Source organism: Stenella coeruleoalba (assembly GCF_951394435.1).
Source record: "Stenella coeruleoalba genome assembly, chromosome: 19".
Classification (NCBI taxonomy): Eukaryota; Metazoa; Chordata; class Mammalia; order Artiodactyla; family Delphinidae; genus Stenella; species Stenella coeruleoalba.
Window position 1 is genome coordinate 36041125 of NC_137165.1, and position 14394 is coordinate 36055518.

The window sequence follows — 14394 nt, forward strand, 5'->3', positions numbered from 1 at the left end:
TCCTAGTCCCAAACCGGGGCTGCACAGAGCTGAGCTAGTGTCCTTGAGATTTTAAAGTCCCAAATTACCCAGGATGGGGACAGCCAAGGAAGGAAGGAGCACCCTTCAGTAAGTCCTCCTGGTCGACCAGAAAGATGAACTCAGGCTTGTGGAGCACATCTCTGAATGTCCAGGAATCTGTTTGGGGGTAGGGGAGGCACAGAAAGATCTGAACCCCTATGCTTTCTATCTCATGGTGGGACAGGGTCTGGGAGGGGTCCCAGTCCCTTCAGCATCCCAGCCCAGGGAGTGGGTACAGCCAGACTCCACCCCTTACCAGCAATGTGACCTGGAACAAAACTTTACTTCTCCACATGGAAAATGAATTAAGTCTGCCTCACAGAGGCGTGGGGAGGAGAGGATGGCCGTCAAGCACCCAGCTTGATGTCTGCACTTAGGTGCTCAGTCAGTGCTAAGGGACATTACTGTGATCCAGACCTGCTTCCAAGCCACTCCCCTCTCCAGCCAATCAGCATCAACCCTCTATCTCCCATTGTCCCGGAGCTTTGAGGCACCTGAAGTTTCAAATCCCTTGTTAAAAATAAGCTTTAAAAAAAAAAAGTCAGAAGAGGAGTCAGAAAAGGAAAAAAGGGAGAGGGAGAGAGGAGGAAGGAACTTTTTTCACCTGAAGCCAGATCTCTAATTCTGCTGGTGGCCAGGGACAGCCCTGCTGCCAGCCTCTCTTGCAAATCAAAGGGCCTGCCGAGTAAGCAGCTGCAAATAGAGCGCTGGGCTCTTTGAAGGTGAGGAGCCAGAAGGGAGCTCTTATCATCCTCCTGGGCTCACAGGAATGCCTCAGGCTGGCCCAGGCTGTGCCAGACAGGAGCCTGGCGGGCATGTAACTGGTGGGGAGGGGAGGGCTGTCAGTGCCAGCTCAGGCTAGAGGGAGGGAGGGCGGGGGTGAGACCAGCATTGGTTGTGCTGTCAGACCTGAGTCCTCATCCTGTGATTCCAGCCAGTCACACACATCCTTAGCCTCCATTATTTCATCTGTGAAATGGGATGATACAGCTGCCTGGCAGGCCCCGTGCATAGCACACAGTAGGTGCTCCTTGAGTGGTGCTTCTCATCTCTGCAGACAAAGGGGAGGGATGGGGTGGGCTCAGGTGTCCAATCACCAAGGCTGCTATCCCCCTGCCCCCACCAAGCTGCCCTTCCTCTCTGGCTCCCTAGAAGCATCTTCCCCGTGACTCAGAGACAGACAAGCTTCACATCTGTGCTCCTGCGCCATTATTCTCTCTCTCTCTCCACTCTGACGCCCATGGATAACCTCCCCACTGTCCTTCTCCTGAGCTGCCCCAGCCGCCTCTTCACAGGCCTCCCTGCCTCCACCGAGCACACAGCTGCACATTCATTTCCCAGAAGCCCAGGTGTGGCTGCTCGCGTCCTCTGTGCAACACCCAGCCTCACTGCCCATCACCAACTGCTCCACTTGGCAGTCAAAGCCAGCCACATTCCAGATGCCCCTGCCTCATGGAATGACCAGCATGGCACTCGGTGGGCCCGACCATGGCTCTCATGCCTTGCTCCGTCCTCCCCTCTCTCCACACCGCTGCCATCCCCAAGACTCAGCCTACCCTAGCCGGCCTCTTTGTTTTCGCTCATGCTGTCCCTTCCACCTGGAAGGTCCATCGTCCTAAAATGCTTTCTTCTTCCAGAATCCTACCAGCCAGAATATCCTCTCCCTCAGTCTGCGGAATTTGGACTCCTCGTCCCAGGGCTCAGCAACATCTCTTTATTATAGGGGTATTTGCACCTGTGGATAATCTAAATCCACAGTTAAGCTGGTGTGGGGGCCAGGATGTGAGTTCTAACTGAGATGTCGATGAGAGAGATGCCCAGGGACACAGCGAGTGAGTGTGCGCCGGGGCTGCTCCAGGGCGCTCGTGGGATGCAAGGTGTGAGTTGTCAAGAGTGTGGTTGTGCTCAGGGGCAGAAGTGGGTGGGCATTTGTGGACCACAGCCCCCAAGTGTGTATGTGTGACCCTCAACGCCCAGGGCCCTCTGTGCCAAGCCAGCACGCAAATACCCTCCCCACTTCCCTCGGTGTCTGTTTCTGTCTGTCACACACACACACGCACACACACACACGACACACACAGCGCATAGACATCTTGCAAATCTTCACATTCTTAAACCCTACAGTTGGTACAAAGTAATCAGCAAATACTGAAGTGCAAGTTCAGCTGTGCTCTCCAAGCCTCCATCCCACTGGGCATATCAGAACACTTCCAGCTGGATAATAAAATAATAGGGAGTCACAGCGTGGCTCTTCCTTGACAAAGCGTTATTCACACCACGATCTCAGAGTCCTCACAACCTGGTCCCATCTTTCAAGTGCAGAGACCAGAGGGCACAGTCTGTTAGAGGCAGAGCTGGGGTTCAGACCCCATCTTAGGACTCTGACTCCCCAGCCCCTGAGGGCAGAAGCTGTGGAAGGCTCTACATCCTCAGAAACTGTGGCCAGTTGGGTGTTTAGCTGGAAGCAGAGTTCCTGAAGCCTGTGGATCTGTGCCTCCTTATTCTGTGAGTTGAGACACTGGAATGTTCCATTTGCGTTAAGTAATGGGGGTTCTGAACATCATGTATCCTCTCTCAAGGCTCTGCTCAGAGCCGCTTCCTCCAGGAAACGTTTTCTGAAAATCTCCCCTTACCCTGGGCTCTGGTATGTTTCCATGGCTCTAAACCACAGAGGGTGGCACAAGGGCCTGTTTGCACTTCTGTCATCTGTCACCTACAGCAGCCTTTGAGCCCTAATGACAGGGACAGGGCCTCATTCACCTCTGCATCCCAGTGCCTGGCACATCTCAGACTTTGAACAAACCTTTACAGAACACATGAGTGAATGAATGAATGAATGGAGGATTCGCCCAGGACACAGATCAACACTGTGCACAGCTTCATGCATAGAAGCAAGACTCCCGTGTGAGTGTGGGGGGAGAGGGAGGAGGATGAATGTGCTAGAAAGAGGATGCAGGAGCCTGACTCCATCCTCATCTCTTTGACCTGGCGGTTTTCCCAAGGAGGGATGGGTTAGTCTTCTAGATTGGAACAGGAGAACCAAATAGGAAAGGGAGCCCTTTTGCCTTCAGTGGGGTCCACAGAAGGGGCCCGGTCCTCAGCCCTGGGCCTCCTGAGCCCCAAGAAGAGATCAGCCTTGAACGACAAAGCCAGCAACCTCTATAGCTGTGCCAACCAGGGAAAGGGAGTCCCTCCCGCACCGTCCCCCAGTGCCATGGGCGCACTACCAGCTCCCTTGGCTGAAAATCTTGAGGGGTTTTCCCTTAAGTAATTCCATCTATAAGAATCTGGGAAATGACCACGGAGAACAATCTCCATCCCTGTCCCCTCTGCAAACCCAAAAGAGGCTTGGAAAAGTTCGTCTTCCGCCAGACTTGCAGCATTCCATCTTGTCTGTGGCCAGTAGCCAACTGTGAGTAAGTTCATTAATATTAATGTTAATAATCTCCTATATTTGCTTCACGCTTTCCTGCTTACAAAGCACTTTCAGATTCATCATCTCATCTGATCCTCACCACCAGCCTGGGAGGTCAGCGGGGCAGTGATTATCATCCCAGTTTTACCAAGGAGAGAACTAGGGTCCAGGGAGAGAAGGGATGGGCCCAAGGGTGCACGTGGCAGCTAGCTGTCGTGACCCCAGGCCAGTCCTCGCCCTCTCCATCTCCCACTGCCAACCCCTCCCCCCGTCTACCTCGTCAATGTTATCATCAGCATCATCTCCTGGTTCAGGGGATCTGTTCTCAGCCATTAGAAAGACAGGCTTAAAATAAATTAAAAAGTCAGGCTTTAGCCATCTGCTAAAATGGGTAAAACGACCTTCCAGAAATTTGCTGAGCGACCTTGGGCTAGACATTTCCTTCTCTGGGCCTCCAATCCATTTCCTTGCATGTCAGGTGAAAAGGCTGGTCTCTTCTCCTCCTTCTGCCCTGCGCTTCCGTGATGCGAGACCAGTGAAAGCTGAAGGGCCTTCCCTTGGTGCCAGACTCGGGCTGGCAGTAATCACACCCCTGAGGGCCCCTCCTGGAGTGTGAGGGGTCCACCTATCATGAGCCTAGGACCGCCAGAGAATGGAGCTATGAAGCAACAGAAGACTCCTAGGAACCCTCCTGAGGATGGGGCCGGAGCTAACCAAAAATTGCTACAATGTGACAAGCGCTTTACACACTTTGTCAACATGCCTCAGAATAACCCTACCAGACAGCAGTCATTTCCATTCTTTACATGAGAAACTTGAAAGATGAAAACATCATTAGAGGAGAAACCTGAAGCTTAGAGAGGTCACCTGACTTGCCCAAAGTCATACAGCAAACAGCAGATTCCAAACCCAGAGCTGGTCTGCTTTCTCAGTCCCAAATGCTTGAGGATCCAGAGGTGAAGCGGGAAGAATGCATAGGGGGTTTGTCCTTCCTCCATTCCCTTTCTTCCAGCCCGCCTCACCTCCCTTCTCCCTTCCTTCTTCTCTACCCTCTGCGGTTTCAGCCCTGGGCAGGGCCTCCTCTGCTGTACTGGCTCGCCCTGTCATCTCAGCCCAGGCTGAGATTTATGGATCACACTTCAAGGATTTTTCTTTATTAATAACATTTATAATCATTTTAGAAATTAAGAGCTGAGGATGCAAAGCATTTTAATTAAAATAATCTGCAGTTGATAATTATAGGACTCTCTTAGCTGGAACCATCTTCTTTCAATCTGTCACACTCCTGGAAGGCAGGAGATAGCTGTGAGCAAATGAGTGAGCCTGCTACCTGTGTGTGTAAAGCCGGGTGGCCCAGGGCTCGCCCTCAGAGGCTTATGCTGGAGAAGTGAGCTCCAGGGTGAACCGGGCTGGTACCAGCTTTGGGGTGGGACCTCTGTGCACCGTGCAGGGCTGGCTTCCCATGGGATGATAGCCCTTCTAGAGGTCTGCCCACCCGGCACACAGTCTTCTGCTGGTTTCCCTGTGGGCTCAGAGGGGTTAAAGCCCAAGATGCAGAGGGATATGTAAGGCTGTGTAGTGAGAAGTAAAACTCAGCTCCTGCCTCTCTGCCCCAGTCCAACCCTCACCCTCACCCGAGGCAGTGTCCTGCCCTCTGCAGTCAGGAGAGGGCAGCGAAGGCCACCAAATGCAGATCTGAATGGCCTCAAAGATGGGACATGAAGAAGGACAGAAGAGCCGGCTTGCAAGGCTGGGTACCAGCAAGTCAAGACAGCTCCAACCCGTGCCCATCACTGAGACGCTATTTGCTCAGCCCTGGCCCCATCGCAGCCCGTAAGACACCACGGGAGAGTGAGACACACCTTGTCCCCTTGGGAGCTCACATGCCTGCACAGATGGTCCGCGTATAAACCAGCCATAAGAGAACATGATGTTTGCCCAGGATGAAGCTACAGCTGTGAGGGGTCAGTTATCAGGTCTGTGTATGGGGCTAGCAAGGAGGTCTTCACAGGGAAGGGGATACCTGGGCAGGGCTGTGAAGGATGAATAGGAGCCTGCTGGCACAATCACAACTACTAGGGTTTCTAGACTGTTTACTATGCTCTAGGCACTGTGCTGGGCGCTTGCAGCATCTCCTTCAAACTTGACAACAAGCCTTGAGGATAAACTTGATTATTAGCACCCTGGTTTTTTCCAGATAAAGAAACATGCTTGGAGAGGCTGTGTCATGTGCTTGAGGTCACAGAGGCACGCCCTGAACCCCAAACCATTGATGCCAGCCTTGTGCTTAACCAGTGGGATATGAGGTGCTCAGGATAACAGGCTCCTGGGAGGGGCACGTCTCCTGAAGAGGGAACACGTACAAGGGCTTCAGAGTGGGTGACAGGAGTGATGGGCCGCAGTTATCCTGCCAGACTGGTTTTGGGAAATCCTAACTGAGCGAGTTCCCTCTGTGGGCCTTAGTTTCCCCATCCATAAGTCTAGGGTAGGGGCTCTCTCTAGAGATCCTCCTGGTCTGGGGAGTCTTCAGCTATCCCAGGCCCCCTGCTGCATCTCTAGCTCAGCTCGGGCAGTGTTCTTCTCCTCCCCCACCCCTCAGCCTTAAAGAGGAGAAAGGGGTTCAGGGCAGATGCTCCCCACCAGGACTCCACCCCAAATCCACCTAGGCCAAAAATCTAATGGGGACTGGGGTCTTGATAGTGGGCTCCAAGTGGCCTCCTTTGGGCTCATTCGAGCCTCCCTTTCCTCTTGGAGGAAATGAGGGTCGTGGTTGGACAAGCCAGGGGGAGGGCTTGGACATCTCCAGTAGCAGAGGTAGCTGTCCTGGCAGCTGAGGCCAGGCCTGTCCCTCTACTGCTTCCCTCTGCGGCCTAGACGTGGCTCAGGCCCTCCCAGCCCAGGCAGCTTCCCTCTCCGCCCTCACCAAAGTCCCCCCAAGCAGTGGACAGGGACCGGAAGAGGATTATGCAGACTCACTCATGGGTAAAATTGGTTCCTGGCCTGAGGAGCAGCAAGGGAGGAGTCCACGAAGAGCCTCGTGGAGGGCCCGGGGCTCACGCTGGCACTGCGGCGGCCTGGGATGGGGGCGGTGCTGCGGCCAGTCCAGGGTGTGACACCAGGGCCCCCCTCCCCTCCCAATAATCACATCTCCGGAGCGTCCTGGGTCAGCGCCTGCTCTGCGTCCTCCAGAGGGCACATTTTGGCCAGAATCCCTGAGAATAAACTTGGCCCACCTAGACCCAGGGCTTCTGGGGAGCAGCTCTGCCAGGGCTGGGCAGAAGTAGCGGGGGGTGGGTGGGATGTCAGTTATACAAGGCTCCAGGCTGCGGACAAAGATGGATTAAGTGAAGGCTTAGAAGGAGGGGGATTATTCAGAAAGCCCACCCTTCTGAACTCTGCCCAGCAAAGCACATCTTTCATGCCACTTCCTTAAAGAGTGGCCTCTCCGGAAGGAGCATTTCCCTCCTCCTCTGTCCCCTCCACTTCAGAGAACGCTGGATGCCAAGATGGTTTCAGGAAGAGTTTTATTGCAGCTAAAAATAAGGGAGCAACTCACATCTCATTTCCTGTATTCTACAGCTACAAGTTCCCTAAAGAGAGGGAGGAGGAGGGATCAGCAAAGATTCTGGAAAACATTTAGATACAATAAAATAAGTATATTAAAAAAGAAAGCAGACCAATGACAGATATAGGACTCACAGTGATGCTTACCTTGGGTGAGGAAAGCAGGGAGATGGGGTGGACAGGAGGAAGCCACACAGTTAGGTAGCCAGCATTGTCAAGGTCTTAGTTTTTATGCTGGGTGGTGGCTTTAAAGGTACTTATTTTATTTTTAATGTGAATGAATGAATGAACGAAAAATAGGGCCAAACTTGGACCAGAGGACCTGCCTTCCACAACACCATTCACAGCATTAGATACATCACTAAACTCACCAAATAAGAGTTGGATTTAAGTAGAACTTAGCTATAGGAAGGTGGTGCAAATACATGAAGACCCCCGCCCCTGCTCTCTACCCACAACCTCTGAGGAAACGATTTTTGCAAAACATGGAAAAAAACTCATGCAGAACATGGGCAAAACCCAAGGAGAGCAATGGATGGGGCAGTGTATTGCATTAGACTTGAAAGACAAAATGGATAGATTCTAAGGCATGAGCTGCTATGGTTTATCTTCACTACTCTTTCCATTCCTTGGTGCAAATAAACAGAAATGGCTTGGTAGGTAGACATGGAGTTTTGGGTGGGCACATTGCAGCACCATGGATAGATAATCCCATTGGTTGCTCCCAGGGACCACAGCAAAGCCTTACAGCAAGGTTCCCTAGTCTCACCAGAGTTTCAGAAAAGTTCACAATCCACTTCCATTTTCCCACAGACTCCTACTGATCTCTAAGTCCTTCCTAGTGAGTTGAGAAAATAAAGTCCTTAAAGCCAAATAGACTTGGGATTCAAATTCTAATTCTATCACTTGTTAGTATGACATCAGGAAGATTACTTAATTTCTCTGAACTTGAACTTTTTAAATTTATAAATGTCAATTATAATACTTTTTTATTTCAGGTCTAAAATTTGCATTTGGTGTATGGATACCAAGGGGGAAAGTGGGTTGGGATGAACTGGGAGATTGGGATTGACATATATACACTATTGATACTATATATAAAATAGATAACTAATGAGAGCCTACTGTATAGCACAGGGAACTCCACTCAATGCTCTGTAGTGACCTAAATGGGAAGGAAATCCAAAAAAGAGGGGATATATGTATACGTATAGCTGATTCACTTTGTGGTACAGTAGAAACTAACACAACATTGTAAAGCAACTATACTCCAATACAAATTAATAAAAAAATAAAAAATAAGAGTCCGCCTGCCGATGCAGGGGACACGGGTTCGTGCCCCGGTCCGGGAAGATCCCACATGCCGCGGAGCAGCTGGGCCCGTGAGCCATGGCCGCTGAGCCTGCGCGTCCGGAGCCTGTGCTCCGCAACGGGAGAGGGCACAGCAGTGAGAGGCCTGCGTACCGCAAAAAAAATTAATAATGATAAAAAAATAAAAAATAAAATTTGTGTTTGGCTCTCTTTCGTAGTGTTTTGTTTTGGGTTTTTTTGCTTGAAATTAGTTCTATCTTTACATTCATTGTGAGCATACTTTATTTACATCCTTCAGCACAATTATAAGAGCTACTTTAAAATCACTGTCTGCTAATTGCAAACTCTGAGTCGCTTTAGGGCCAGTCTCCATTGATCGTCTCCTATGTATCACATTTTCCTGTTTCTTCCTGTGTCAATACTTTGGCCATGGCTCACGGGCCCAGCCACTCTGCGGCATTTGGGATCCCCCCGGACCGGGGCACGAACCCGTGTCCCCTGCATCGGCAGGCGGACTCTCAACCACTGTACCACCAGGGAAGCCTAAAGCTACTCTTAAATACATGTGTTAGAAAAGAGAAATGACTCAGAATCCATTTCAAAGAGAAAGTCTTTAAAAATAAAGAATAGAAAATAAAACCACAGGAAAACAGGGGGAAAGATGTAACAAAAACAAGAGCAGAAAATAATATAGAAGACAAACATCAAATAATAAGTCCACAAATACAAAAACTGTTTCTTTGAAAATATAATAAAATTAACAGCTTCCTAACAAAAATGATTCATAAAAACAGAAAAAGAATGCACAAACCATCAATTTCAGTTAAGAACAACGGGACATCTCTACAGATTCTACAGATGTTAACAAGATAATAAGATGTGATTATCAACATCTTTGTGCTAATAAATTTAAAAATTAGATTAAATGAACATTTTCTAGATAAATACAACTTAAACTAAAAGAAATACAGGGAAAAATAAGGATTCTGAATAGTTTTATACTCAAATTTAAAGAAATTAAATCCGTTATTAAATTTTCCCACAAATAAAATTTCGAATCAGATTACTTGCCTAGTATATTCTTCTAAATATTTAAGAAAGGGTATATAACCCCAACAGTATATAACCTCTTTCACAGAACAGAAGAAAAAATGGAGAAAAACCCCAACTCATTTTATAATGTCAGAATAAGCTGACATCAAAATCTGATGAGACAGACCTATTTTTTTAATGAATACAGACACACATTCCTGACCGGAATAAAACTCACCAATATATAGGGAAATATATTACAACCAATTTGTGCTTCTTCTAAACAAGATTGGTTTAGCATTGAAAATTCAATGTAATGCACCAATTAAGAAAATAAAATGACGGGGAAAATCTACCATCATACAGATGCAAGGAAGGCATTTAATAAACTTCAAACTCTTTCATGATTTCACAACGAAACTCTCAGCAAATTAGAAATAGCAGGGAACATAATCTGATAAATCACATCTTTTAAAAAATCATACTTCATACATTTTCATGTCAAAAACTTCAAGGTGAAATATTAAAAGATCTCCCAAGATCAGGAATGATAAAGCAATGTCATTGCTTACCAATTTGATTCAACATTTAATAATGAAAAAGTGCCTAGTCAAGGCTTTAGGATTAAATATATATATATATATATAAATTTTGAAAAGAAAAACTAAGAGTGATTATTTACAAACTAATACATGGTTGTGTACATAGAAAATTCAGCACTCTGTGGACAATATATTAGATATAATAAGTGAATTTAGCAAGATTTCCTAATGACAAGGTTGATATACAAAAACCAATTGTATTAATAAACACCAGAAACAAAAACAGAATCATTTTCAAAAAAATTTATCAAAATATCATCCAAAAATATCTATTACCCAGAAATATATCTAAGAACCATGTGCAAGACTTTTGTACTGAAAATTAAAAACTATTATTGAGAAAAAAAATTTTTAAGAAAAGATGGAACAAAAGAAAAAATGGATAAAAAGATGGAAAGAAAAGTCATGTTTAAATACGCAAAACTCAATGATTTAAAGTTATCAATTTTCCCTAAATTGATCTGTAGATCTTATGCAATTCCAATAAAAATTTCAAGGATGTTTGTGCGTGCAAATTGATGTCAATACTAACATTTTATAGGAATGCAAAGAACAGTCTAAAGTTTGTTTTGAAGATCAAAGCTGTTCACTTACACTACTAGACATCAAAACTTAATTATGAAACTATAACAATTTAGACTGTTGGATATTGGTACAAGCAAAGACTAAAAGACCAATGAAAAAAAAAATTTTTTTAAGTCCAGAAGTGAAATTGCAATAAAATGAGAAAAAGATAGCCTTTATAATAATTGATGCTGGGCCAACTGAAAATGCAAATTGAAAAATTGGCCTCCTACCTCACACCATACATAAAAATCAATTTTATATGAATTGTAGATCTAAAAGTGAATAATAAAACAGTATGCTCCTGGAAAAGAAAATAAGAAAATATCTTCATGACCTTGGAGTAAGTAAAAATATTGCAAATGGGATGCAAAATTGCTAATCGTAAAAGTAATTTCTGCCTATCATATCAGTTTGGACCCAAAGTGCCACACCAAATGGCTTCTATAATGCTTGCCAACAGAGATTTAAAAAGCAACCCAGAAGTTTGGAGGCATTAACTCCCAATAAGACAACCATTAACCAATGAGAGACAGAAGATGGAAGAGGAGAAGGAACCAGAAGACAAATTCTCTTATCCTTTATCCCTCCAAGGTACCATTCCAAGGAACAGCTTCTCTGTCCCAAAGCATCCTGTGATCTTAAGTATTGGATCTACTGAGCAATCAGCTATGTCCGTTGTGACTTATTATAAAGCAGTAGCCACTTTTCTTTGAATGCCTCTCATCTCTCCCCGACTCATTTTCTTTTTCCCTATCTTTTTAACTGCCAAGTGAATGCGTGCTGATTGCATCAGAATTAATCCTTGCCTTGGGCTCTGTTTTGATGCAGACCTGTGACAAATGCGTTGATGGATGGATAAATGAATAAAACAAATATTTATTATTACACCAAGTATGTCAATATAATATGAGAAGCACTATTATAAAAGTCACATGTAGCCCCCTACATCTAAGTCCAGAAATCATAACTGTAAAATTTTTTACAAATGTATATTTTTGGTCCCTTTTTAAAAAAACTTCTTCAGCTTTATTGAGATATAACTGACATATAACATTATGTAAGTTTAGGGTGTACATTGTGATGATTTGATATATGTATATATCGTGAAATGATTAACACAATACAGTTAGTTAACACATCCATCACCTTACATAGTTACTTTTTTTCTTTTTTTTTTTGGTGAGAACATTTAAGATCTACTCTCTTAGCAATTTTCAAGTATATAAAACAATATTGTTAACTACAGTCACCATACTGTACATTAGATCTCTAGAACTTAACCCTCTTATAGCTGGAAGTTTGCACCCTTTGACCACCTTCACCTATTTCCCCCACCTCCCCACTCCCCACCCCGGATTCTAGAGGCTGGGAAATCCAAGATCAAGGCACCATCGGATTTGGTGTGTGGTGAGGACCTGCTTCCTGGTTCATAGACAGCTGTCATCTCACTGTGTCCTCACATGGTAGAAGGGGCAAGGGAGTTCTCTGAGATGTATAAGGACACTAATCCCATTTATGAGGGTTCTGCTTTCATGATCTAATCACCTCCCAAAGGCCCCACCTCCAAATTCCATTACACTGGGAATTAGGTTTCAATATGTGAATTTGGGGGAGACACAAACATTCAGTCTTTGGCAGGGCTGATGCTAAAAGAACTATTCCTGTGTAAATTACAGGGTCTCCAAAATAGAACACAGCAAAACCCAGTGAAGCCTTCAGCAATATCTGTATCTAAAGAAAGGAGAAATCCTTAAAAAAGCTTTTTTTTGTTTTTCCTGGCACCTCTTATCAGCTTGTTTACAAAGATCATTTGTGGACTGGCCCAACTCTGGGAAAATAAACCAGGCTAAAGGCGGCTTTACTGATACTATATCATGAAAAAGAAAAGGTGGCAAAAGTCAACCAACTATGCTTCTAGGAGAAGCTTACAAGTATGTTTGCTTCTTCCCTTGGAAGCGAAGCTCAGGAAGAATGTCAGGAAGAAGGCCACACTCGAGAGAGGCTACATGTAACTGGGAGGGGGCAGCTAAAATTGAGTAAGGCTATAACAGCGAGAACATAAATAAATTTATTTCCTTGTTACCTGCAACTTCTATTTTTCTGCAGAAGTGAACAGAGAAAACCATCTGATGGAAGTAAAATAATGCACTCTTCCCACTGTAACCTTATGAGTGGTAATATATAGGAGCATCCCTTTTAGAAACAATTCTTGATTTTAATTTTATCAATGACATTCACGTTTGGAATTCATATTTGATTTAGACTAGGTCCTGTGCTGAATTTGCCATTTAAAAATCATAAATAGACATATATAGAGAGAGATAGATATGTGATTTGTCTATTTTTATATGCTTTAGGAATGAAAGGATTCAGTGATCTTGATCATTTCTTGAAGCAATAATATAGAGTTGGGAGAGCAAAGGCATTTGAATTCTGAGTCTTTTCTTAAAAGACAAGAAAAAACAAAATAAGATAGTTTTGAAAAACACATTGTCTGGCTTTTTCTCACTTTTCAATTCTCTATTTGCTTACCACAGGGCTTAAAGCATTTTTTGGAGTGGTAGGATTAAACAAAAGGCAAGCACGTTTCTCCACAAACTTCCCCATGTTCTCTCACCTCAACTTTTAATTAAAATATTGTCAGCTGGGGATAAGGGGAACAAAATACAAAAGCAGTTATGTACAGAAAACAAAACAAAACAAAGCATATTTCACCACAGCATAAGCTATCAGCACTTTCTTAGCTATCTGACCATCTGAATTTAAAATCACAAGCTGAGCTCCTGTGCGACACCAGCATCCAACTCCGTGGAGAGGGGGAGTCAACATCAAAGCAGGGAAATGGAGCAGATGCCCTTGTGAATGAACACAAGGCCAGAGCTAAGGACAGGCTGCCAGTCTCTCTATGGTAAATCCACACAGGCCTGAGCCTCATCATGAGGGGCACCAATGGCTAGTCGCAGTCCCTTTCAAGGGACACACAACAGACATGAGTACCTAGGAAAGTAGAAGCCCTGGTTTTCTACAAATGAGGAGGAAGAGAAATCAACTGTGATCAGTGAGTCCATTGATCGTCATTCCCACCATGTTGTTTGGAGGCCATGATTCAAGCAAAAGTTTAAAAGATAATGAAGGGTTCACATGGAGCAAGAGTCAGGCTTGCACCTCCGTCGCCTCCTCTCACTGACACCCCCTGAGCTCTCCAGAGCACTTTGAAAATCACTGATTTGGGACATAACTGTTGCCAGTGCTTGACTCTCTCTCCAACACGCCTGAGGGATTTAACATTCTGTCAGTCCTGCCCCTACTCTGCAAATGGGTGGCCAGATTTCCACTGGCTGAAGATTTCCACCTACTTTCGATCCACGAAACTAAAGGTATCTACTTCAGTTGGCTTTGATTCCCTAGTTTGGTTGACTTTGTAATGTTACATCAGAAAAAACATAGGTTTTTTGTTTGGTTGGTTGGTTGGCTTTTTCTTTTTTTGGCTGTGCCAAGCGGCTTGCAGGACCTTAGCTCCCCCACCTGGGTCCCGGCAGTGACAGCGCCAAGTCCTAACCACTGGGCCGCCAGGGAACTCCCGGAAAACATAGGTTCTTAAAGGCTGTTACAAAAAGGAATGTTAATGCGTCTTTTTAAACATCTATTATGTGAGAAGTGCTTGAAACAAATTGCTCATTTCATAATCTGGATGAGACGCATATTATCTCCATCGTTCACATGAGAAAACTCACCTGGATCATGCTGCTTAACTTCCCCGAGCCTCAAACAGCTAATGAAGAATGAAACCTGGATTTGACATCATACACACACACACACACACTTTTACCTCCCCTACAAATG

General features: G+C 45.3%; 1 protein-coding gene across 1 annotated transcript in view; it reads right to left on the reverse strand.

Moving 5' to 3' along the window:
- The window catches only part of CCL1 (C-C motif chemokine ligand 1), a 55180-nt gene that overhangs the window by 39810 nt on the left and 976 nt on the right, over positions 1–14394 (reverse strand). The gene's annotated exons all lie outside the window — the stretch shown is intronic.